Here is a 27,164-nt window from a genome sequence, read left to right as displayed (position 1 = left end):
GTCAAACACATATTTATCTTGAAAGAAAACCATGTGTGTTAGCACTACCCTGGGAGAATTGAGGTAGTTTCCAAAGCAGTACATAGTGCAAATCATAGTTTTGAAGATGCAGAAAGGCTCATTTTTTCCAAATTGGCCTATTCAGCTAAGTTTAAGAAACACATTTATTTTTGAAAAGAAGTCCATTTGTGTTAGAAGCAGCAGCATGTAGCACCTTTATTCCCTGTGAGAATTGAGTTAGATTTTGAAAGGAAGCTTAGCTGTTTCGAGGGGAGATAGGCTCGGTTTGCTCCCAAAAGGCTTCTTCACCTGAGTTGAAGAAATACATGTATCTATCCGAAGAAAGCCATCTGTGTTAGGAGCTGAAGCATCTTACACAGAGCTTCCATGTAAATTCGTGTTACTTTTTGAAAGTAATACTTCCTGCAAATCATAATTTTCAAGGTGGAGAAAGGCTCATTTTGTTCCAAACAGGCAATTCAGCTGAGTTGAAGATACATATGTACCTCTCCTTAGAAAAACATCTATGTCAGATGCTGCAGATTCCAGCACATTGTTTCCATGTGAGAATAGACTTAGTTTTTGAAAGGAATCCTTTTCTGCAACTTAGGTATTTGAAGGTGGAGTTCGGCTCTGTTTGCTCCAAATAGGTATATTCAGCTGAGTATACCTCTCCTAAGAAAAACATCTTTGTTAGAAGCTGCACCATCAAGCCTATTGTTTCCTTTTGAGAGTTGAGTTAGTTTTTGAAAGGAATACTTCATGCTAGGTGGGTTTTCCATGGTACAGATAGCCTCTCTTTGTTCCAAGGTGTTCTATACACCTGAGTTGATGAATCACGCATGTCTCTCAAAAGAAACCCATGTGTGTAAAAAGCAGCAGAATCTATCACATTGTTTACCTCTGAGAATTTAGTTAATTTTTGAAAGGAATACTTCCTGCAAATCAGAATTTTCAAGGTTGAGAAAGGCTCATTTATTTCCAAGTGGACCTATTCAGCCGAGTTGAAGAAACACATATATATCTCCAAAAAACAAAAATCTGTGTTAGAAGCTACAGAATCTAGCACACTGTTTCTGTGGAAAAACTGAGTCGGGTTTTGAAAGGAATACTTCCTGCCACTTTGGTTCTATGAGGTGGAGATAGGCTCACTTTGTTGCAAATAGGCCTATTCAGCTCAGTTGATGAAACACATGTATCTCTCGAAAGAAAGCCATTGGAGTTAGAAGCACTAGCATCTACCATGTTGTTTACCTTTGTGAATATAGTTAGGTTTTGAAAGAAATACTTCCTGCAAAACAGAATGTTCAAAGTGGAGAAAGGTTCATTTTGTTCCATATAGGCCATTTCAGTAAGTTGAAGGAACACAAGTATCTCTCGATAGAAAACCAACTGTCTTAGAAGCAGGAGCATCTAGAACATTCTCTCCCTGTGAGAATAAAGTTAGTTTTCAAAGGAGTACTTTCTGCAAATCAAAGTTTTAAAGGTGGAGAAAGGCTCATTTTGTTGCAAATAGGCCTAGTCACCTAAGGTGAAACACATGTATATCACAAATGAAAACCACTATTCAGAAGTAGGAGCATCTGGCACTTTGTTTCCCAGTGAGAATTGAGTGTATTTTAGTAGGAATACTTTGCGTATATTACACTTTTCAAGGTGGAGAAAGGCTCATTTGGTTCCAAATAGATCTATGCATCTAAGTAGAAGAAACACATGCATTTGTCGAAAGAAAACAATCCGTGTGAGAAGCAGTAGCAGGTAGCACATAGTTTCCCTGTGAGAATTGACTTAGTTCTTGCAGAAATACTTCCTTCTAATCATACTTTTCAATGTAGATAATGGCTCATTTTGTTGTAAGTAGGCCTATTCAGCTAAGTTGTAGAAACATATGTATTTGTCAAAAGAACACCAACTGTGCTAGAAGCAAAGCATCTTGCTCATTATTTACATGTGAGCAGTGGGTCTGTTTTGGAAGGAATCCCTGCTGCAAGTCATAATATTCAGAGTGGAGAAAGGTTCATTTGGTTCCAAAGAGGACTCTTCCTCGAAGCTGAAGAAACATGTGTATCTTTCAAACAAAACCACACATGTTAACAGCAGGAGTACCAAGCACATTGTTTTCCTCCGATGATTGTGTCAGTTTTGGAAGGAATACATCCTTGAACAGTAGGGTTTCAAGGTGTGAGTAGGATCTGTTTACTTCATTAACCCTATTCAGCTGAGTTGAAGAAACACTTGTACGACTCCAAAGAAATCCATCCAGGCTAGCAGCTGCAGCATCTAGCACATTGTTTATATGTGACCACTGAGTTCCTTTTGAAATGAATACTTCCTGCAAATCATAGTTTTTAAGATGTACAAAGGCTCATTTTCTTGCAAACACGGTATTCAAATTTGATGAAGAAACACATGTATCTCTTGAGGGAAAACTATCTGTGTTAGAAGCCAGAAGATATGGCATATGTTTTCCCTGGAGAATTGAGTGAGCTTTGGAAACTAGTACTCCAAGCTAATCATAGTTTTCACAGTGGAGAAAGGCTCATTTTGTTCCAAATAGGCCTATTCAGTTGAGTGGAGGAAACATATGTACCTCTCCAGAGAAAACCATCTATGCGAGTAGTAGCAACATCTAACGCATTGTTTCCTTCTGAGTATTGAGTTGGTTTTTGAAGAGAATATATCCTGCCAATAAGCCTTTTCAAGATGGAGAAATGCTCATTTTTTCCAAGTAGGCCTATTCAGCTGAGTTGTAGAAAGACATTGATCTCACCATAGAACATCATCTGTGTTAGAAGCAGGAGCCTCTGGCACACTGTTTCCTATTAAAATTGAGTTCGTTTTTAAAAGGAATACTTCCTGCAACTTAGATGTTTCAAGGTGGAGATAAGCTCTCTCTGTTCCGAATAGGCCAATTTAGCTGAGTTGAAGAAACACATGTATCTTTCCAAAGAAAACTATCTATGTTAGAAGCTGCAGCATATAGCACATTGTTTCCTTATGAGAATTGAGCGTGTTTTAGAACGGAATCCGTCCTGCCACTTAGATTTTTCAAGGTGGAGTCAGGCTCTCATGTATGTCTCGAAAGAAATCTATCAATATTAGATTCTGCAGCCTCTAGCACATTGTTTTCCAGTGAGATTTGATGTAGCTTTTGAAAGGAATACTTCCTGCTATATGCATTTTCCAAAGTGGAGATAGGCTCTCTTTGTTCCAAAGAGGCCTATAAGGCTGAGTTCATGAAACACATATATCTCTGGGTAGAAACCCATGTGTGTTAGATTAGCAGCATCTTGCACATTGTCTCCCTGTGAGAACTGAGTTAGTTTTTCAAAGGAATACTTTCAGGAAATCGGAATTTTCTAAGTGGAGAAAGGCTCATTTTTTTCCAAACAAGCCTATTCACCGGTGGTGAAGAAACACATGTAGCTCTTGAAAGAAAACCATCTGTGTTAGAAGCAGGAATACCTAGCACGTTTATTCCCTGTGAGAATTCAGTTAGTTTTTGAATGGAATACTTCAAGCTTTCGGTATTTCAAGGTGGATATAGGCTCTGTTTGCTACAAATAGGCCTAGTAAGCTGAGTTGAAGAAACACTGTATCTCTTGAAAGAAAACCATATGTGTTAGAAGCAGAGCACATTATTTCCCTGGGGCAATTGAGTTAATTTCCGAAAGGAATTCTACCGGCCACTTGTGTTTTTCAAGGTGGAGATACGCTCTCTTTGTTCCAAATAGGTGTATTCAGCTAAGTTGATGAAACACATGTTTCTCTCGAAAGAAACCCATTTGTGTTAGAAGCAGTAGCGTCTAGTACATTGTTTCCCTGTGAGAATTGAGTTAGTTTTTCAAAGAAATATTTCCTCCAACTTCGGTGCGTAAAGATGGAGATAGGTTCTGTTAGCTCCAAATATGCCTATTCTGAGTTAAAGGGCACATGCGTCTCTCCAAAGAAAACCATCTATGTTAGAAGTGGCAGCATGTAAAACATGGTTTCTCTGTAAGAATTGAGTTAGTTTTTGAAAGGAATACTTCCTGCTTCACATAGTTTTCCAGGTAGAGAAAGGCTTCTTTTTTTCCAAGTGGGCCTACTCAGGTAAGTTGAAGAAACACATGTATATCTCGAAAGGAAACCACCTGTGTTAGAAGCAGGAGCATCAAGCACATTGCTTCCCTGTGAGAATTGAGTTCATTTTTGAAAGGAAGACTTCCTGCCACTTAGGTGATTCAAGGTGTACAGAGGCTCTCTTTGCCCCTAAGAGGTATATGCAGCTGAGGTCAAGCAACCCATGTATCTCTCCAAAGCAAACCATCGATGTTAGCAGATGCAGGCTCAAGCACATTGTTTTCCTGTGAGATTTGAGCTAGTTTTTGAAAGGAATACTTCCTGCTATGTGGGTTCTCCAGGGTATTGCCCGGCTCTCTTTGTTAGAAATAGGCCTGTACAGGTGAGTTGGTCAAACACATATTTATCTTGAAAGAAAACCATGTGTGTTAGCACTACCCTGGGAGAATTGAGGTAGTTTCCAAAGCAGTACATAGTGCAAATCATAGTTTTGAAGATGCAGAAAGGCTCATTTTTTCCAAATTGGCCTATTCAGCTAAGTTTAAGAAACACATTTATTTTTGAAAAGAAGTCCATTTGTGTTAGAAGCAGCAGCATGTAGCACCTTTATTCTCTGTGAGAATTGAGTTAGATTTTGAAAGGAAGCTTAGCTGTTTCGAGGGGAGATAGGCTCGGTTTGCTCCCAAAAGGCTTCTTCACCTGAGTTGAAGAAATACATGTATCTATCCGAAGAAAGCCATCTGTGTTAGGAGCTGAAGCATCTTGCACAGAGCTTCCATGTAAATTCGTGTTACTTTTTGAAAGTAATACTTCCTGCAAATCATAATTTTCAAGGTGGAGAAAGGCTCATTTTGTTCCAAACAGGCAATTCAGCTGAGTTGAAGATACATATGTACCTCTCCTTAGAAAAACATCTATGTCAGATGCTGCAGATTCCAGCACATTGTTTCCATGTGAGAATAGACTTAGTTTTTGAAAGGAATCCTTTTCTGCAACTTAGGTATTTGAAGGTGGAGTTCGGCTCTGTTTGCTCCAAATAGGTATATTCAGCTGAGTATACCTCTCCTAAGAAAAACATCTTTGTTAGAAGCTGCACCATCAAGCCTATTGTTTCCTTTTGAGAGTTGAGTTAGTTTTTGAAAGGAATACTTCATGCTAGGTGGGTTTTCCATGGTACAGATAGCCTCTCTTTGTTCCAAGGTGTTCTATACACCTGAGTTGATGAATCACGCATGTCTCTCCAAAGAAACCCATGTGTGTAAAAAGCAGCAGAATCTATCACATTGTTTACCTCTGAGAATTTAGTTAATTTTTGAAAGGAATACTTCCTGCAAATCAGAATTTTCAAGGTTGAGAAAGGCTCATTTATTTCCAAGTGGACCTATTCAGCCGAGTTGAAGAAACACATATATATCTCCAAAAAACAAAAATCTGTGTTAGAAGCTACAGAATCTAGCACACTGTTTCTGTGGAAAAACTGAGTTGGGTTTTGAAAGGAATACTTCCTGCCACTTTGGTTCTATGAGGTGGAGATAGGCTCACTTTGTTGCAAATAGGCCTATTCAGCTCAGTTGATGAAACACATGTATCTCTCGAAAGAAAGCCATTGGAGTTAGAAGCACTAGCATCTACCATGTTGTTTACCTTTGTGAATATAGTTAGGTTTTGAAAGAAATACTTCCTGCAAAACAGAATGTTCAAAGTGGAGAAAGGTTCATTTTGTTCCATATAGGCCATTTCAGTAAGTTGAAGGAACACAAGTATCTCTCGATAGAAAACCAACTGTCTTAGAAGCAGGAGCATCTAGAACATTCTCTCCCTGTGAGAATAAAGTTAGTTTTCAAAGGAGTACTTTCTGCAAATCAAAGTTTTAAAGGTGGAGAAAGGCTCATTTTGTTGCAAATAGGCCTAGTCACCTAAGGTGAAACACATGTATATCACAAATGAAAACCACTATTCAGAAGTAGGAGCATCTGGCACTTTGTTTCCCAGTGAGAATTGAGTGTATTTTAGTAGGAATACTTTGCGTATATTACACTTTTCAAGGTGGAGAAAGGCTCATTTGGTTCCAAATAGATCTATGCATCTAAGTAGAAGAAACACATGCATTTGTCGAAAGAAAACAATCCGTGTGAGAAGCAGTAGCAGGTAGCACATAGTTTCCCTGTGAGAATTGACTTAGTTCTTGCAGAAATACTTCCTTCTAATCATACTTTTCAATGTAGATAATGGCTCATTTTGTTGTAAGTAGGCCTATTCAGCTAAGTTGTAGAAACATATGTATTTGTCAAAAGAACACCAACTGTGCTAGAAGCAAAGCATCTTGCTCATTATTTACATGTGAGCAGTGGGTCTGTTTTGGAAGGAATCCCTGCTGCAAGTCATAATATTCAGAGTGGAGAAAGGTTCATTTGGTTCCAAAGAGGACTCTTCCTCGAAGCTGAAGAAACATGTGTATCTTTCAAACAAAACCACACATGTTAACAGCAGGAGTACCAAGCACATTGTTTTCCTCCGATGATTGTGTCAGTTTTGGAAGGAATACATCCTTGAACAGTAGGGTTTCAAGGTGTGAGTAGGATCTGTTTACTTCATTAACCCTATTCAGCTGAGTTGAAGAAACACTTGTACGACTCCAAAGAAATCCATCCAGGCTAGCAGCTGCAGCATCTAGCACATTGTTTATATGTGACCACTGAGTTCCTTTTGAAATGAATACTTCCTGCAAATCATAGTTTTTAAGATGTACAAAGGCTCATTTTCTTGCAAACACGGTATTCAAATTTGATGAAGAAACACATGTATCTCTTGAGGGAAAACTATCTGTGTTAGAAGCCAGAAGATATGGCATATGTTTTCCCTGGAGAATTGAGTGAGCTTTGGAAACTAGTACTCCAAGCTAATCATAGTTTTCACAGTGGAGAAAGGCTCATTTTGTTCCAAATAGGCCTATTCAGTTGAGTGGAGGAAACATATGTACCTCTCCAGAGAAAACCATCTATGCGAGTAGTTGCAACATCTAACGCATTGTTTCCTTCTGAGTATTGAGTTGGTTTTTGAAGAGAATATATCCTGCCAATAAGCCTTTTCAAGATGGAGAAATGCTCATTTTTTCCAAGTAGGCCTATTCAGCTGAGTTGTAGAAAGACATTGATCTCACCATAGAACATCATCTGTGTTAGAAGCAGGAGCCTCTGGCACACTGTTTCCTATTAAAATTGAGTTCGTTTTTAAAAGGAATACTTCCTGCAACTTAGATGTTTCAAGGTGGAGATAAGCTCTCTCTGTTCCGAATAGGCCAATTTAGCTGAGTTGAAGAAACACATGTATCTTTCCAAAGAAAACTATCTATGTTAGAAGCTGCAGCATATAGCACATTGTTTCCTTATGAGAATTGAGCGTGTTTTAGAACGGAATCCGTCCTGCCACTTAGATTTTTCAAGGTGGAGTCAGGCTCTCATGTATGTCTCGAAAGAAATCTATCAATATTAGATTCTGCAGCCTCTAGCACATTGTTTTCCAGTGAGATTTGATGTAGCTTTTGAAAGGAATACTTCCTGCTATATGCATTTTCCAAAGTGGAGATAGGCTCTCTTTGTTCCAAAGAGGCCTATAAGGCTGAGTTCATGAAACACATATATCTCTGGGTAGAAACCCATGTGTGTTAGATTAGCAGCATCTTGCACATTGTCTCCCTGTGAGAACTGAGTTAGTTTTTCAAAGGAATACTTTCAGGAAATCGGAATTTTCTAAGTGGAGAAAGGCTCATTTTTTTTCCAAACAAGCCTATTCACCGGTGGTGAAGAAACACATGTAGCTCTTGAAAGAAAACCATCTGTGTTAGAAGCAGGAATACCTAGCACGTTTATTCCCTGTGAGAATTCAGTTAGTTTTTGAATGGAATACTTCAAGCTTTCGGTATTTCAAGGTGGATATAGGCTCTGTTTGCTACAAATAGGCCTAGTAAGCTGAGTTGAAGAAACACTGTATCTCTTGAAAGAAAACCATATGTGTTAGAAGCAGAGCACATTATTTCCCTGGGACAATTGAGTTAATTTCTGAAAGGAATTCTACCGGCCACTTGTGTTTTTCAAGGTGGAGATACGCTCTCTTTGTTCCAAATAGGTGTATTCAGCTAAGTTGATGAAACACATGTTTCTCTCGAAAGAAACCCATTTGTGTTAGAAGCAGTAGCGTCTAGTACATTGTTTCCCTGTTAGAATTGAGTTAGTTTTTCAAAGAAATACTTCCTCCAACTTCGGTGCGTAAAGATGGAGATAGGTTCTGTTAGCTCCAAATATGCCTATTCTTCTGAGTTAAAGGGCACATGCGTCTCTCCAAAGAAAACCATCTATGTTAGAAGTGGCAGCATGTAAAACATGGTTTCTCTGTAAGAATTGAGTTAGTTTTTGAAAGGAATACTTCCTGCTTCACATAGTTTTCCAGGTAGAGAAAGGCTTCTTTTTTTCCAAGTGGGCCTACTCAGGTAAGTTGAAGAAACACATGTATATCTCGAAAGGAAACCACCTGTGTTAGAAGCAGGAGCATCAAGCACATTGCTTCCCTGTGAGAATTGAGTTCATTTTTGAAAGGAAGACTTCCTGCCACTTAGGTGATTCAAGGTGGACAGAGGCTCTCTATGCCCCTAATAGGTATATGCAGCTGAGGTCAAGCAACCCATGTATCTCTCCAAAGCAAACCATCGATGTTAGCAGATGCAGGCTCAAGCACATTGTTTTCCTGTGAGATTTGAGCTAGTGTTTGAAAGGAATACTTCCTGCTATGTGGGTTCTCCAGGGTATTGCCCGGCTCTCTTTGTTAGAAATAGGCCTGTACAGGTGAGTTGGTCAAACACATATTTATCTTGAAAGAAAACCATGTGTGTTAGCACTACCCTGGGAGAATTGAGGTAGTTTCCAAAGCAGTACATAGTGCAAATCATAGTTTTGAAGATGCAGAAAGGCTCATTTTTTCCAAATTGGCCTATTCAGCTAAGTTTAAGAAACACATTTATTTTTGAAAAGAAGTCCATTTGTGTTAGAAGCAGCAGCATGTAGCACCTTTATTCCCTGTGAGAATTGAGTTAGATTTTGAAAGGAAGCTTAGCTGTTTCGAGGGGAGATAGGCTCGGTTTGCTCCCAAAAGGCTTCTTCACCTGAGTTGAAGAAATACATGTATCTATCCGAAGAAAGCCATCTGTGTTAGGAGCTGAAGCATCTTGCACAGAGCTTCCATGTAAATTCGTGTTACTTTTTGAAAGTAATACTTCCTGCAAATCATAATTTTCAAGGTGGAGAAAGGCTCATTTTGTTCCAAACAGGCAATTCAGCTGAGTTGAAGAAACACATGTACCGCTCCTTAGAAAAACATCTATGTCAGATGCTGCAGATTCCAGCACATTGTTTCCATGTGAGAATAGACTTAGTTTTTGAAAGGAATCCTTTTCTGCAACTTAGGTATTTGAAGGTGGAGTTCGGCTCTGTTTGCTCCAAATAGGTATATTCAGCTGAGTATACCTCTCCTAAGAAAAACATCTTGTTAGAAGCTGCACCATCAAGCCTATTGTTTCCTTTTGAGAGTTGAGTTAGTTTTTGAAAGGAATACTTCATGCTAGGTGGGTTTTCCATGGTACAGATAGCCTCTCTTTGTTCCAAGGTGTTCTATACACCTGAGTTGATGAATCACGCATGTCTCTCAAAAGAAACCCATGTGTGTAAAAAGCAGCAGAATCTATCACATTGTTTACCTCTGAGAATTTAGTTAATTATTGAAAGGAATACTTCCTGCAAATCAGAATTTTCAAGGTTGAGAAAGGCTCATTTATTTCCAAGTGGACCTATTCAGCCGAGTTGAAGAAACACATATATATCTCCAAAAAACAAAAATCTGTGTTAGAAGCTACAGAATCTAGCACACTGTTTCTGTGGAAAAACTGAGTTGGGTTTTGAAAGGAATACTTCCTGCCACTTTGGTTCTATGAGGTGGAGATAGGCTCACTTTGTTGCAAATAGGCCTATTCAGCTCAGTTGATGAAACATGTATCTCTCGAAAGAAAGCCATTGGAGTTAGAAGCACTAGCATCTACCATGTTGTTTACCTTTGTGAATATAGTTAGGTTTTGAAAGAAATACTTCCTGCAAAACAGAATGTTCAAAGTGGAGAAAGGTTCATTTTGTTCCATATAGGCCATTTCAGTAAGTTGAAGGAACACAAGTATCTCTCGATAGAAAACCAACTGTCTTAGAAGCAGGAGCATCTAGAACATTCTCTCCCTGTGAGAATAAAGTTAGTTTTCAAAGGAGTACTTTCTGCAAATCAAAGTTTTAAAGGTGGAGAAAGGCTCATTTTGTTCCAAATAGGCCTAGTCAGCTAAGGTGAAACACATGTATATCACAAATGAAAACCACTATTCAGAAGTAGGAGCATCTGGCACTTTGTTTCCCAGTGAGAATTGAGTGTATTTTAGTAGGAATACTTTGCGTATATTACACTTTTCAAGGTGGAGAAAGGCTCATTTGGTTCCAAATAGATCTATGCATCTAAGTAGAAGAAACACATGCATTTGTCGAAAGAAAACAATCCGTGTGAGAAGCAGTAGCAGGTAGCACATAGTTTCCCTGTGAGAATTGACTTAGTTCTTGCAGAAATACTTCCTTCTAATCATACTTTTCAATGTAGATAATGGCTCATTTTGTTGTAAGTAGGCCTATTCAGCTAAGTTGTAGAAACATATGTATTTGTCAAAAGAACACCAACTGTGCTAGAAGCAAAGCATCTTGCTCATTATTTACATGTGAGCAGTGGGTCTGTTTTGGAAGGAATCCCTGCTGCAAGTCATAATATTCAGAGTGGAGAAAGGTTCATTTGGTTCCAAAGAGGACTCTTCCTCGAAGCTGAAGAAACATGTGTATCTTTCAAACAAAACCACACATGTTAACAGCAGGAGTACCAAGCACATTGTTTTCCTCCGATGATTGTGTCAGTTTTGGAAGGAATACATCCTTGAACAGTAGGGTTTCAAGGTGTGAGTAGGATCTGTTTACTTCATTAACCCTATTCAGCTGAGTTGAAGAAACACTTGTACGACTCCAAAGAAATCCATCCAGGCTAGCAGCTGCAGCATCTAGCACATTGTTTATATGTGACCACTGAGTTCCTTTTGAAATGAATACTTCCTGCAAATCATAGTTTTTAAGATGTACAAAGGCTCATTTTCTTGCAAACACGGTATTCAAATTTGATGAAGAAACACATGTATCTCTTGAGGGAAAACTATCTGTGTTAGAAGCCAGAAGATATGGCATATGTTTTCCCTGGAGAATTGAGTGAGCTTTGGAAACTAGTACTCCAAGCTAATCATAGTTTTCACAGTGGAGAAAGGCTCATTTTGTTCCAAATAGGCCTATTCAGTTGAGTGGAGGAAACATGTACCTCTCCAGAGAAAACCATCTATGCTAGTAGTTGCAACATCTAACGCATTGTTTCCTTCTGAGTATTGAGTTGGTTTTTGAAGAGAATATATCCTGCCAATAAGCCTTTTCAAGATGGAGAAATGCTCATTTTTTCCAAGTAGGCCTATTCAGCTGAGTTGTAGAAAGACATTGATCTCACCATAGAACATCATCTGTGTTAGAAGCAGGAGCCTCTGGCACACTGTTTCCTATTAAAATTGAGTTCGTTTTTAAAAGGAATACTTCCTGCAACTTAGATGTTTCAAGGTGGAGATAAGCTCTCTCTGTTCCGAATAGGCCAATTTAGCTGAGTTGAAGAAACACATGTATCTTTCCAAAGAAAACTATCTATGTTAGAAGCTGCAGCATATAGCACATTGTTTCCTTATGAGAATTGAGCGTGTTTTAGAACGGAATCCGTCCTGCCACTTAGATTTTTCAAGGTGGAGTCAGGCTCTCATGTATGTCTCGAAAGAAATCTATCAATATTAGATTCTGCAGCCTCTAGCACATTGTTTTCCAGTGAGATTTGATGTAGCTTTTGAAAGGAATACTTCCTGCTATATGCATTTTCCAAAGTGGAGATAGGCTCTCTTTGTTCCAAAGAGGCCTATAAGGCTGAGTTCATGAAACACATATATCTCTGGGTAGAAACCCATGTGTGTTAGATTAGCAGCATCTTGCACATTGTCTCCCTGTGAGAACTGAGTTAGTTTTTCAAAGGAATACTTTCAGGAAATCGGAATTTTCTAAGTGGAGAAAGGCTCATTTTTTTCCAAACAAGCCTATTCACCGGTGGTGAAGAAACACATGTAGCTCTTGAAAGAAAACCATCTGTGTTAGAAGCAGGAATACCTAGCACGTTTATTCCCTGTGAGAATTCAGTTAGTTTTTGAATGGAATACTTCAAGCTTTCGGTATTTCAAGGTGGATATAGGCTCTGTTTGCTACAAATAGGCCTAGTAAGCTGAGTTGAAGAAACACTGTATCTCTTGAAAGAAAACCATATGTGTTAGAAGCAGAGCACATTATTTCCCTGGGACAATTGAGTTAATTTCTGAAAGGAATTCTACCGGCCACTTGTGTTTTTCAAGGTGGAGATACGCTCTCTTTGTTCCAAATAGGTGTATTCAGATAAGTTGATGAAACACATGTTTCTCTCGAAAGAAACCCATTTGTGTTAGAAGCAGTAGCGTCTAGTACATTGTTTCCCTGTGAGAATTGAGTTAGTTTTTCAAAGAAATACTTCCTCCAACTTCGGTGCGTAAAGATGGAGATAGGTTCTGTTAGCTCCAAATATGCCTATTCTTCTGAGTTAAAGGGCACATGCGTCTCTCCAAAGAAAACCATCTATGTTAGAAGTGGCAGCATGTAAAACATGGTTTCTCTGTAAGAATTGAGTTAGTTTTTGAAAGGAATACTTCCTGCTTCACATAGTTTTCCAGGTAGAGAAAGGCTTCTTTTTTTCCAAGTGGGCCTACTCAGGTAAGTTGAAGAAACACATGTATATCTCGAAAGGAAACCACCTGTGTTAGAAGCAGGAGCATCAAGCACATTGCTTCCCTGTGAGAATTGAGTTCATTTTTGAAAGGAAGACTTCCTGCCACTTAGGTGATTCAAGGTGGACAGAGGCTCTCTATGCCCCTAATAGGTATATGCAGCTGAGGTCAAGCAACCCATGTATCTCTCCAAAGCAAACCATCGATGTTAGCAGATGCAGGCTCAAGCACATTGTTTTCCTGTGAGATTTGAGCTAGTGTTTGAAAGGAATACTTCCTGCTATGTGGGTTCTCCAGGGTATTGCCCGGCTCTCTTTGTTAGAAATAGGCCTGTACAGGTGAGTTGGTCAAACACATATTTATCTTGAAAGAAAACCAGGTGTGTTAGCACTACCCTGGGAGAATTGAGGTAGTTTCCAAAGCAGTACATAGTGCAAATCATAGTTTTGAAGATGCAGAAAGGCTCATTTTTTCCAAATTGGCCTATTCAGCTAAGTTTAAGAAACACATTTATTTTTGAAAAGAAGTCCATTTGTGTTAGAAGCAGCAGCATGTAGCACCTTTATTCCCTGTGAGAATTGAGTTAGATTTTGAAAGGAAGCTTAGCTGTTTCGAGGGGAGATAGGCTCGGTTTGCTCCCAAAAGGCTTCTTCACCTGAGTTGAAGAAATACATGTATCTATCCGAAGAAAGCCATCTGTGTTAGGAGCTGAAGCATCTTACACAGAGCTTCCATGTAAATTCGTGTTACTTTTTGAAAGTAATACTTCCTGCAAATCATAATTTTCAAGGTGGAGAAAGGCTCATTTTGTTCCAAACAGGCAATTCAGCTGAGTTGAAGATACATATGTACCTCTCCTTAGAAAAACATCTATGTCAGATGCTGCAGATTCCAGCACATTGTTTCCATGTGAGAATAGACTTAGTTTTTGAAAGGAATCCTTTTCTGCAACTTAGGTATTTGAAGGTGGAGTTCGGCTCTGTTTGCTCCAAATAGGTATATTCAGCTGAGTATACCTCTCCTAAGAAAAACATCTTTGTTAGAAGCTGCACCATCAAGCCTATTGTTTCCTTTTGAGAGTTGAGTTAGTTTTTGAAAGGAATACTTCATGCTAGGTGGGTTTTCCATGGTACAGATAGCCTCTCTTTGTTCCAAGGTGTTCTATACACCTGAGTTGATGAATCACGCATGTCTCTCAAAAGAAACCCATGTGTGTAAAAAGCAGCAGAATCTATCACATTGTTTACCTCTGAGAATTTAGTTAATTTTTGAAAGGAATACTTCCTGCAAATCAGAATTTTCAAGGTTGAGAAAGGCTCATTTATTTCCAAGTGGACCTATTCAGCCGAGTTGAAGAAACACATATATATCTCCAAAAAACAAAAATCTGTGTTAGAAGCTACAGAATCTAGCACACTGTTTCTGTGGAAAAACTGAGTCGGGTTTTGAAAGGAATACTTCCTGCCACTTTGGTTCTATGAGGTGGAGATAGGCTCACTTTGTTGCAAATAGGCCTATTCAGCTCAGTTGATGAAACACATGTATCTCTCGAAAGAAAGCCATTGGAGTTAGAAGCACTAGCATCTACCATGTTGTTTACCTTTGTGAATATAGTTAGGTTTTGAAAGAAATACTTCCTGCAAAACAGAATGTTCAAAGTGGAGAAAGGTTCATTTTGTTCCATATAGGCCATTTCAGTAAGTTGAAGGAACACAAGTATCTCTCGATAGAAAACCAACTGTCTTAGAAGCAGGAGCATCTAGAACATTCTCTCCCTGTGAGAATAAAGTTAGTTTTCAAAGGAGTACTTTCTGCAAATCAAAGTTTTAAAGGTGGAGAAAGGCTCATTTTGTTGCAAATAGGCCTAGTCACCTAAGGTGAAACACATGTATATCACAAATGAAAACCACTATTCAGAAGTAGGAGCATCTGGCACTTTGTTTCCCAGTGAGAATTGAGTGTATTTTAGTAGGAATACTTTGCGTATATTACACTTTTCAAGGTGGAGAAAGGCTCATTTGGTTCCAAATAGATCTATGCATCTAAGTAGAAGAAACACATGCATTTGTCGAAAGAAAACAATCCGTGTGAGAAGCAGTAGCAGGTAGCACATAGTTTCCCTGTGAGAATTGACTTAGTTCTTGCAGAAATACTTCCTTCTAATCATACTTTTCAATGTAGATAATGGCTCATTTTGTTGTAAGTAGGCCTATTCAGCTAAGTTGTAGAAACATATGTATTTGTCAAAAGAACACCAACTGTGCTAGAAGCAAAGCATCTTGCTCATTATTTACATGTGAGCAGTGGGTCTGTTTTGGAAGGAATCCCTGCTGCAAGTCATAATATTCAGAGTGGAGAAAGGTTCATTTGGTTCCAAAGAGGACTCTTCCTCGAAGCTGAAGAAACATGTGTATCTTTCAAACAAAACCACACATGTTAACAGCAGGAGTACCAAGCACATTGTTTTCCTCCGATGATTGTGTCAGTTTTGGAAGGAATACATCCTTGAACAGTAGGGTTTCAAGGTGTGAGTAGGATCTGTTTACTTCATTAACCCTATTCAGCTGAGTTGAAGAAACACTTGTACGACTCCAAAGAAATCCATCCAGGCTAGCAGCTGCAGCATCTAGCACATTGTTTATATGTGACCACTGAGTTCCTTTTGAAATGAATACTTCCTGCAAATCATAGTTTTTAAGATGTACAAAGGCTCATTTTCTTGCAAACACGGTATTCCAATTTGATGAAGAAACACATGTATCTCTTGAGGGAAAACTATCTGTGTTAGAAGCCAGAAGATATGGCATATGTTTTCCCTGGAGAATTGAGTGAGCTTTGGAAACTAGTACTCCAAGCTAATCATAGTTTTCACAGTGGAGAAAGGCTCATTTTGTTCCAAATAGGCCTATTCAGTTGAGTGGAGGAAACATATGTACCTCTCCAGAGAAAACCATCTATGCGAGTAGTTGCAACATCTAACGCATTGTTTCCTTCTGAGTATTGAGTTGGTTTTTGAAGAGAATATATCCTGCCAATAAGCCTTTTCAAGATGGAGAAATGCTCATTTTTTCCAAGTAGGCCTATTCAGCTGAGTTGTAGAAAGACATTGATCTCACCATAGAACATCATCTGTGTTAGAAGCAGGAGCCTCTGGCACACTGTTTCCTATTAAAATTGAGTTCGTTTTTAAAAGGAATACTTCCTGCAACTTAGATGTTTCAAGGTGGAGATAAGCTCTCTCTGTTCCGAATAGGCCAATTTAGCTGAGTTGAAGAAACACATGTATCTTTCCAAAGAAAACTATCTATGTTAGAAGCTGCAGCATATAGCACATTGTTTCCTTATGAGAATTGAGCGTGTTTTAGAACGGAATCCGTCCTGCCACTTAGATTTTTCAAGGTGGAGTCAGGCTCTCATGTATGTCTCGAAAGAAATCTATCAATATTAGATTCTGCAGCCTCTAGCACATTGTTTTCCAGTGAGATTTGATGTAGCTTTTGAAAGGAATACTTCCTGCTATATGCATTTTCCAAAGTGGAGATAGGCTCTCTTTGTTCCAAAGAGGCCTATAAGGCTGAGTTCATGAAACACATATATCTCTGGGTAGAAACCCATGTGTGTTAGATTAGCAGCATCTTGCACATTGTCTCCCTGTGAGAACTGAGTTAGTTTTTCAAAGGAATACTTTCAGGAAATCGGAATTTTCTAAGTGGAGAAAGGCTCATTTTTTTCCAAACAAGCCTATTCACCGGTGGTGAAGAAACACATGTAGCTCTTGAAAGAAAACCATCTGTGTTAGAAGCAGGAATACCTAGCACGTTTATTCCCTGTGAGAATTCAGTTAGTTTTTGAATGGAATACTTCAAGCTTTCGGTATTTCAAGGTGGATATAGGCTCTGTTTGCTACAAATAGGCCTAGTAAGCTGAGTTGAAGAAACACTGTATCTCTTGAAAGAAAACCATATGTGTTAGAAGCAGAGCACATTATTTCCCTGGGACAATTGAGTTAATTTCTGAAAGGAATTCTACCGGCCACTTGTGTTTTTCAAGGTGGAGATACGCTCTCTTTGTTCCAAATAGGTGTATTCAGCTAAGTTGATGAAACACATGTTTCTCTCGAAAGAAACCCATTTGTGTTAGAAGCAGTAGCGTCTAGTACATTGTTTCCCTGTTAGAATTGAGTTAGTTTTTCAAAGAAATACTTCCTCCAACTTCGGTGCGTAAAGATGGAGATAGGTTCTGTTAGCTCCAAATATGCCTATTCTTCTGAGTTAAAGGGCACATGCGTCTCTCCAAAGAAAACCATCTATGTTAGAAGTGGCAGCATGTAAAACATGGTTTCTCTGTAAGAATTGAGTTAGTTTTTGAAAGGAATACTTCCTGCTTCACATAGTTTTCCAGGTAGAGAAAGGCTTCTTTTTTTCCAAGTGGGCCTACTCAGGTAAGTTGAAGAAACACATGTATATCTCGAAAGGAAACCACCTGTGTTAGAAGCAGGAGCATCAAGCACATTGCTTCCCTGTGAGAATTGAGTTCATTTTTGAAAGGAAGACTTCCTGCCACTTAGGTGATTCAAGGTGGACAGAGGCTCTCTATGCCCCTAATAGGTATATGCAGCTGAGGTCAAGCAACCCATGTATCTCTCCAAAGCAAACCATCGATGTTAGCAGATGCAGGCTCAAGCACATTGTTTTCCTGTGAGATTTGAGCTAGTTTTTGAAAGGAATACTTCCTGCTATGTGGGTTCTCCAGGGTATTGCCCGGCTCTCTTTGTTAGAAATAGGCCTGTACAGGTGAGTTGGTCAAACACATATTTATCTTGAAAGAAAACCAGGTGTGTTAGCACTACCCTGGGAGAATTGAGGTAGTTTCCAAAGCAGTACATAGTGCAAATCATAGTTTTGAAGATGCAGAAAGGCTCATTTTTTCCAAATTGGCCTATTCAGCTAAGTTTAAGAAACACATTTATTTTTGAAAAGAAGTCCATTTGTGTTAGAAGCAGCAGCATGTAGCACCTTTATTCCCTGTGAGAATTGAGTTAGATTTTGAAAGGAAGCTTAGCTGTTTCGAGGGGAGATAGGCTCGGTTTGCTCCCAAAAGGCTTCTTCACCTGAGTTGAAGAAATACATGTATCTATCCGAAGAAAGCCATCTGTGTTAGGAGCTGAAGCATCTTGCACAGAGCTTCCATGTAAATTCGTGTTACTTTTTGAAAGTAATACTTCCTGCAAATCATAATTTTCAAGGTGGAGAAAGGCTCATTTTGTTTCAAACAGGCAATTCAGCTGAGTTGAAGATACATATGTACCTCTCCTTAGAAAAACATCTATGTCAGATGCTGCAGATTCCAGCACATTGTTTCCATGTGAGAATAGACTTAGTTTTTGAAAGGAATCCTTTTCTGCAACTTAGGTATTTGAAGGTGGAGTTCGGCTCTGTTTGCTCCAAATAGGTATATTCAGCTGAGTATACCTCTCCTAAGAATAACATCTTTGTTAGAAGCTGCACCATCAAGCCTATTGTTTCCTTTTGAGAGTTGAGTTAGTTTTTGAAAGGAATACTTCATGCTAGGTGGGTTTTCCATGGTACAGATAGCCTCTCTTTGTTCCAAGGTGTTCTATACACCTGAGTTGATGAATCACGCATGTCTCTCCAAAGAAACCCATGTGTGTAAAAAGCAGCAGAATCTATCACATTGTTTACCTCTGAGAATTTAGTTAATTTTTGAAAGGAATACTTCCTGCAAATCAGAATTTTCAAGGTTGAGAAAGGCTCATTTATTTCCAAGTGGACCTATTCAGCCGAGTTGAAGAAACACATATATATCTCCAAAAAACAAAAATCTGTGTTAGAAGCTACAGAATCTAGCACACTGTTTCTGTGGAAAAACTGAGTCGGGTTTTGAAAGGAATACTTCCTGCCACTTTGGTTCTATGAGGTGGAGATAGGCTCACTTTGTTGCAAATAGGCCTATTCAGCTCAGTTGATGAAACACATGTATCTCTCGAAAGAAAGCCATTGGAGTTAGAAGCACTAGCATCTACCATGTTGTTTACCTTTGTGAATATAGTTAGGTTTTGAAAGAAATACTTCCTGCAAAACAGAATGTTCAAAGTGGAGAAAGGTTCATTTTGTTCCATATAGGCCATTTCAGTAAGTTGAAGGAACACAAGTATCTCTCGATAGAAAACCAACTGTCTTAGAAGCAGGAGCATCTAGAACATTCTCTCCCTGTGAGAATAAAGTTAGTTTTCAAAGGAGTACTTTCTGCAAATCAAAGTTTTAAAGGTGGAGAAAGGCTCATTTTGTTGCAAATAGGCCTAGTCAGCTAAGGTGAAACACATGTATATCACAAATGAAAACCACTATTCAGAAGTAGGAGCATCTGGCACTTTGTTTCCCAGTGAGAATTGAGTGTATTTTAGTAGGAATACTTTGCATATATTACACTTTTCAAGGTGGAGAAAGGCTCATTTGGTTCCAAATAGATCTATGCATCTAAGTAGAAGAAACACATGCATTTGTCGAAAGAAAACAATCCGTGTGAGAAGCAGTAGCAGGTAGCACATAGTTTCCCTGTGAGAATTGACTTAGTTCTTGCAGAAATACTTCCTTGTAATCATACTTTTCAATGTAGATAATGGCTCATTTTGTTGTAAGTAGGCCTATTCAGCTAAGTTGTAGAAACATATGTATTTGTCAAAAGAACACCAACTGTGCTAGAAGCAAAGCATCTTGCTCATTATTTACATGTGAGCAGTGGGTCTGTTTTGGAAGGAATCCCTGCTGCAAGTCATAATATTCAGAGTGGAGAAAGGTTCATTTGGTTCCAAAGAGGACTCTTCCTCGAAGCTGAAGAAACATGTGTATCTTTCAAACAAAACCACACATGTTAACAGCAGGAGTACCAAGCACATTGTTTTCCTCCGATGATTGTGTCAGTTTTGGAAGGAATACATCCTTGAACAGTAGGGTTTCAAGGTGTGAGTAGGATCTGTTTACTTCATTAACCCTATTCAGCTGAGTTGAAGAAACACTTGTACGACTCCAAAGAAATCCATCCAGGCTAGCAGCTGCAGCATCTAGCACATTGTTTATATGTGACCACTGAGTTCCTTTTGAAATGAATACTTCCTGCAAATCATAGTTTTTAAGATGTACAAAGGCTCATTTTCTTGCAAACACGGTATTCCAATTTGATGAAGAAACACATGTATCTCTTGAGGGAAAACTATCTGTGTTAGAAGCCAGAAGATATGGCATATGTTTTCCCTGGAGAATTGAGTGAGCTTTGGAAACTAGTACTCCAAGCTAATCATAGTTTTCACAGTGGAGAAAGGCTCATTTTGTTCCAAATAGGCCTATTCAGTTGAGTGGAGGAAACATATGTACCTCTCCAGAGAAAACCATCTATGCGAGTAGTTGCAACATCTAACGCATTGTTTCCTTCTGAGTATTGAGTTGGTTTTTGAAGAGAATATATCCTGCCAATAAGCCTTTTCAAGATGGAGAAATGCTCATTTTTTCCAAGTAGGCCTATTCAGCTGAGTTGTAGAAAGACATTGATCTCACCATAGAACATCATCTGTGTTAGAAGCAGGAGCCTCTGGCACACTGTTTCCTATTAAAATTGAGTTCGTTTTTAAAAGGAATACTTCCTGCAACTTAGATGTTTCAAGGTGGAGATAAGCTCTCTCTGTTCCGAATAGGCCAATTTAGCTGAGTTGAAGAAACACATGTATCTTTCCAAAGAAAACTATCTATGTTAGAAGCTGCAGCATATAGCACATTGTTTCCTTATGAGAATTGAGCGTGTTTTAGAACGGAATCCGTCCTGCCACTTAGATTTTTCAAGGTGGAGTCAGGCTCTCATGTATGTCTCGAAAGAAATCTATCAATATTAGATTCTGCAGCCTCTAGCACATTGTTTTCCAGTGAGATTTGATGTAGCTTTTGAAAGGAATACTTCCTGCTATATGCATTTTCCAAAGTGGAGATAGGCTCTCTTTGTTCCAAAGAGGCCTATAAGGCTGAGTTCATGAAACACATATATCTCTGGGTAGAAACCCATGTGTGTTAGATTAGCAGCATCTTGCACATTGTCTCCCTGTGAGAACTGAGTTAGTTTTTCAAAGGAATACTTTCAGGAAATCGGAATTTTCTAAGTGGAGAAAGGCTCATTTTTTTTCCAAACAAGCCTATTCACCGGTGGTGAAGAAACACATGTAGCTCTTGAAAGAAAACCATCTGTGTTAGAAGCAGGAATACCTAGCACGTTTATTCCCTGTGAGAATTCAGTTAGTTTTTGAATGGAATACTTCAAGCTTTCGGTATTTCAAGGTGGATATAGGCTCTGTTTGCTACAAATAGGCCTAGTAAGCTGAGTTGAAGAAACACTGTATCTCTTGAAAGAAAACCATATGTGTTAGAAGCAGAGCACATTATTTCCCTGGGACAATTGAGTTAATTTCTGAAAGGAATTCTACCGGCCACTTGTGTTTTTCAAGGTGGAGATACGCTCTCTTTGTTCCAAATAGGTGTATTCAGCTAAGTTGATGAAACACATGTTTCTCTCGAAAGAAACCCATTTGTGTTAGAAGCAGTAGCGTCTAGTACATTGTTTCCCTGTGAGAATTGAGTTAGTTTTTCAAAGAAATACTTCCTCCAACTTCGGTGCGTAAAGATGGAGATAGGTTCTGTTAGCTCCAAATATGCCTATTCTTCTGAGTTAAAGGGCACATGCGTCTCTCCAAAGAAAACCATCTATGTTAGAAGTGGCAGCATGTAAAACATGGTTTCTCTGTAAGAATTGAGTTAGTTTTTGAAAGGAATACTTCCTGCTTCACATAGTTTTCCAGGTAGAGAAAGGCTTCTTTTTTTCCAAGTGGGCCTACTCAGGTAAGTTGAAGAAACACATGTATATCTCGAAAGGAAACCACCTGTGTTAGAAGCAGGAGCATCAAGCACATTGCTTCCCTGTGAGAATTGAGTTCATTTTTGAAAGGAAGACTTCCTGCCACTTAGGTGATTCAAGGTGGACAGAGGCTCTCTTTGCCCCTAATAGGTATATGCAGCTGAGGTCAAGCAACCCATGTATCTCTCCAAAGCAAACCATCGATGTTAGCAGATGCAGGCTCAAGCACATTGTTTTCCTGTGAGATTTGAGCTAGTTTTTGAAAGGAATACTTCCTGCTATGTGGGTTCTCCAGGGTATTGCCCGGCTCTCTTTGTTAGAAATAGGCCTGTACAGGTGAGTTGGTCAAACACATATTTATCTTGAAAGAAAACCATGTGTGTTAGCACTACCCTGGGAGAATTGAGGTAGTTTCCAAAGCAGTACATAGTGCAAATCATAGTTTTGAAGATGCAGAAAGGCTCATTTTTTCCAAATTGGCCTATTCAGCTAAGTTTAAGAAACACATTTATTTTTGAAAAGAAGTCCATTTGTGTTAGAAGCAGCAGCATGTAGCACCTTTATTCCCTGTGAGAATTGAGTTAGATTTTGAAAGGAAGCTTAGCTGTTTCGAGGGGAGATAGGCTCGGTTTGCTCCCAAAAGGCTTCTTCACCTGAGTTGAAGAAATACATGTATCTATCCGAAGAAAGCCATCTGTGTTAGGAGCTGAAGCATCTTGCACAGAGCTTCCATGTAAATTCGTGTTACTTTTTGAAAGTAATACTTCCTGCAAATCATAATTTTCAAGGTGGAGAAAGGCTCATTTTGTTCCAAACAGGCAATTCAGCTGAGTTGAAGATACATATGTACCTCTCCTTAGAAAAACATCTATGTCAGATGCTGCAGATTCCAGCACATTGTTTCCATGTGAGAATAGACTTAGTTTTTGAAAGGAATCCTTTTCTGCAACTTAGGTATTTGAAGGTGGAGTTCGGCTCTGTTTGCTCCAAATAGGTATATTCAGCTGAGTATACCTCTCCTAAGAAAAACATCTTTGTTAGAAGCTGCACCATCAAGCCTATTGTTTCCTTTTGAGAGTTGAGTTAGTTTTTGAAAGGAATACTTCATGCTAGGTGGGTTTTCCATGGTACAGATAGCCTCTCTTTGTTCCAAGGTGTTCTATACACCTGAGTTGATGAATCACGCATGTCTCTCAAAAGAAACCCATGTGTGTAAAAAGCAGCAGAATCTATCACATTGTTTACCTCTGAGAATTTAGTTAATTTTTGAAAGGAATACTTCCTGCAAATCAGAATTTTCAAGGTTGAGAAAGGCTCATTTATTTCCAAGTGGACCTATTCAGCCGAGTTGAAGAAACACATATATATCTCCAAAAAACAAAAATCTGTGTTAGAAGCTACAGAATCTAGCACACTGTTTCTGTGGAAAAACTGAGTCGGGTTTTGAAAGGAATACTTCCTGCCACTTTGGTTCTATGAGGTGGAGATAGGCTCACTTTGTTGCAAATAGGCCTATTCAGCTCAGTTGATGAAACACATGTATCTCTCGAAAGAAAGCCATTGGAGTTAGAAGCACTAGCATCTACCATGTTGTTTACCTTTGTGAATATAGTTAGGTTTTGAAAGAAATACTTCCTGCAAAACAGAATGTTCAAAGTGGAGAAAGGTTCATTTTGTTCCATATAGGCCATTTCAGTAAGTTGAAGGAACACAAGTATCTCTCGATAGAAAACCAACTGTCTTAGAAGCAGGAGCATCTAGAACATTCTCTCCCTGTGAGAATAAAGTTAGTTTTCAAAGGAGTACTTTCTGCAAATCAAAGTTTTAAAGGTGGAGAAAGGCTCATTTTGTTGCAAATAGGCCTAGTCAGCTAAGGTGAAACACATGTATATCACAAATGAAAACCACTATTCAGAAGTAGGAGCATCTGGCACTTTGTTTCCCAGTGAGAATTGAGTGTATTTTAGTAGGAATACTTTGCGTATATTACACTTTTCAAGGTGGAGAAAGGCTCATTTGGTTCCAAATAGATCTATGCATCTAAGTAGAAGAAACACATGCATTTGTCGAAAGAAAACAATCCGTGTGAGAAGCAGTAGCAGGTAGCACATAGTTTCCCTGTGAGAATTGACTTAGTTCTTGCAGAAATACTTCCTTCTAATCATACTTTTCAATGTAGATAATGGCTCATTTTGTTGTAAGTAGGCCTATTCAGCTAAGTTGTAGAAACATATGTATTTGTCAAAAGAACACCAGCTGTGCTAGAAGCAAAGCATCTTGCTCATTATTTACATGTGAGCAGTGGGTCTGTTTTGGAAGGAATCCCTGCTGCAAGTCATAATATTCAGAGTGGAGAAAGGTTCATTTGGTTCCAAAGAGGACTCTTCCTCGAAGCTGAAGAAACATGTGTATCTTTCAAACAAAACCACACATGTTAACAGCAGGAGTACCAAGCACATTGTTTTCCTCCGATGATTGTGTCAGTTTTGGAAGGAATACATCCTTGAACAGTAGGGTTTCAAGGTGTGAGTAGGATCTGTTTACTTCATTAACCCTATTCAGCTGAGTTGAAGAAACACTTGTACGACTCCAAAGAAATCCATCCAGGCTAGCAGCTGCAGCATCTAGCACATTGTTTATATGTGACCACTGAGTTCCTTTTGAAATGAATACTTCCTGCAAATCATAGTTTTTAAGATGTACAAAGGCTCATTTTCTTGCAAACACGGTATTCCAATTTGATGAAGAAACACATGTATCTCTTGAGGGAAAACTATCTGTGTTAGAAGCCAGAAGATATGGCATATGTTTTCCCTGGAGAATTGAGTGAGCTTTGGAAACTAGTACTCCAAGCTAATCATAGTTTTCACAGTGGAGAAAGGCTCATTTTGTTCCAAATAGGCCTATTCAGTTGAGTGGAGGAAACATATGTACCTCTCCAGAGAAAACCATCTATGCGAGTAGTTGCAACATCTACCGCATTGTTTCCTTCTGAGTATTGAGTTGGTTTTTGAAGAGAATATATCCTGCCAATAAGCCTTTTCAAGATGGAGAAATGCTCATTTTTTCCAAGTAGGCCTATTCAGCTGAGTTGTAGAAAGACATTGATCTCACCATAGAACATCATCTGTGTTAGAAGCAGGAGCCTCTGGCACACTGTTTCCTATTAAAATTGAGTTCGTTTTTAAAAGGAATACTTCCTGCAACTTAGATGTTTCAAGGTGGAGATAAGCTCTCTCTGTTCCGAATAGGCCAATTTAGCTGAGTTGAAGAAACACATGTATCTTTCCAAAGAAAACTATCTATGTTAGAAGCTGCAGCATATAGCACATTGTTTCCTTATGAGAATTGAGCGTGTTTTAGAACGGAATCCGTCCTGCCACTTAGATTTTTCAAGGTGGAGTCAGGCTCTCATGTATGTCTCGAAAGAAATCTATCAATATTAGATTCTGCAGCCTCTAGCACATTGTTTTCCAGTGAGATTTGATGTAGCTTTTGAAAGGAATACTTCCTGCTATATGCATTTTCCAAAGTGGAGATAGGCTCTCTTTGTTCCAAAGAGGCCTATAAGGCTGAGTTCATGAAACACATATATCTCTGGGTAGAAACCCATGTGTGTTAGATTAGCAGCATCTTGCACATTGTCTCCCTGTGAGAACTGAGTTAGTTTTTCAAAGGAATACTTTCAGGAAATCGGAATTTTCTAAGTGGAGAAAGGCTCATTTTTTTCCAAACAAGCCTATTCACCGGTGGTGAAGAAACACATGTAGCTCTTGAAAGAAAACCATCTGTGTTAGAAGCAGGAATACCTAGCACGTTTATTCCCTGTGAGAATTCAGTTAGTTTTTGAATGGAATACTTCAAGCTTTCGGTATTTCAAGGTGGATATAGGCTCTGTTTGCTACAAATAGGCCTAGTAAGCTGAGTTGAAGAAACACTGTATCTCTTGAAAGAAAACCATATGTGTTAGAAGCAGAGCACATTATTTCCCTGGGACAATTGAGTTAATTTCTGAAAGGAATTCTACCGGCCACTTGTGTTTTTCAAGGTGGAGATACGCTCTCTTTGTTCCAAATAGGTGTATTCAGCTAAGTTGATGAAACACATGTTTCTCTCGAAAGAAACCCATTTGTGTTAGAAGCAGTAGCGTCTAGTACATTGTTTCCCTGTTAGAATTGAGTTAGTTTTTCAAAGAAATACTTCCTCCAACTTCGGTGCGTAAAGATGGAGATAGGTTCTGTTAGCTCCAAATATGCCTATTCTTCTGAGTTAAAGGGCACATGCGTCTCTCCAAAGAAAACCATCTATGTTAGAAGTGGCAGCATGTAAAACATGGTTTCTCTGTAAGAATTGAGTTAGTTTTTGAAAGGAATACTTCCTGCTTCACATAGTTTTCCAGGTAGAGAAAGGCTTCTTTTTTTCCAAGTGGGCCTACTCAGGTAAGTTGAAGAAACACATGTATATCTCGAAAGGAAACCACCTGTGTTAGAAGCAGGAGCATCAAGCACATTGCTTCCCTGTGAGAATTGAGTTCATTTTTGAAAGGAAGACTTCCTGCCACTTAGGTGATTCAAGGTGGACAGAGGCTCTCTATGCCCCTAATAGGTATATGCAGCTGAGGTCAAGCAACCCATGTATCTCTCCAAAGCAAACCATCGATGTTAGCAGATGCAGGCTCAAGCACATTGTTTTCCTGTGAGATTTGAGCTAGTTTTTGAAAGGAATACTTCCTGCTATGTGGGTTCTCCAGGGTATTGCCCGGCTCTCTTTGTTAGAAATAGGCCTGTACAGGTGAGTTGGTCAAACACATATTTATCTTGAAAGAAAACCAGGTGTGTTAGCACTACCCTGGGAGAATTGAGGTAGTTTCCAAAGCAGTACATAGTGCAAATCATAGTTTTGAAGATGCAGAAAGGCTCATTTTTTCCAAATTGGCCTATTCAGCTAAGTTTAAGAAACACATTTATTTTTGAAAAGAAGTCCATTTGTGTTAGAAGCAGCAGCATGTAGCACCTTTATTCCCTGTGAGAATTGAGTTAGATTTTGAAAGGAAGCTTAGCTGTTTCGAGGGGAGATAGGCTCGGTTTGCTCCCAAAAGGCTTCTTCACCTGAGTTGAAGAAATACATGTATCTATCCGAAGAAAGCCATCTGTGTTAGGAGCTGAAGCATCTTGCACAGAGCTTCCATGTAAATTCGTGTTACTTTTTGAAAGTAATACTTCCTGCAAATCATAATTTT

Source organism: Castor canadensis, chromosome 6 (assembly GCF_047511655.1).
Source record: "Castor canadensis chromosome 6, mCasCan1.hap1v2, whole genome shotgun sequence".
NCBI classification, from domain to species: Eukaryota; Metazoa; Chordata; class Mammalia; order Rodentia; family Castoridae; genus Castor; species Castor canadensis.
Note: the sequence above shows the minus strand (reverse complement) of the source record.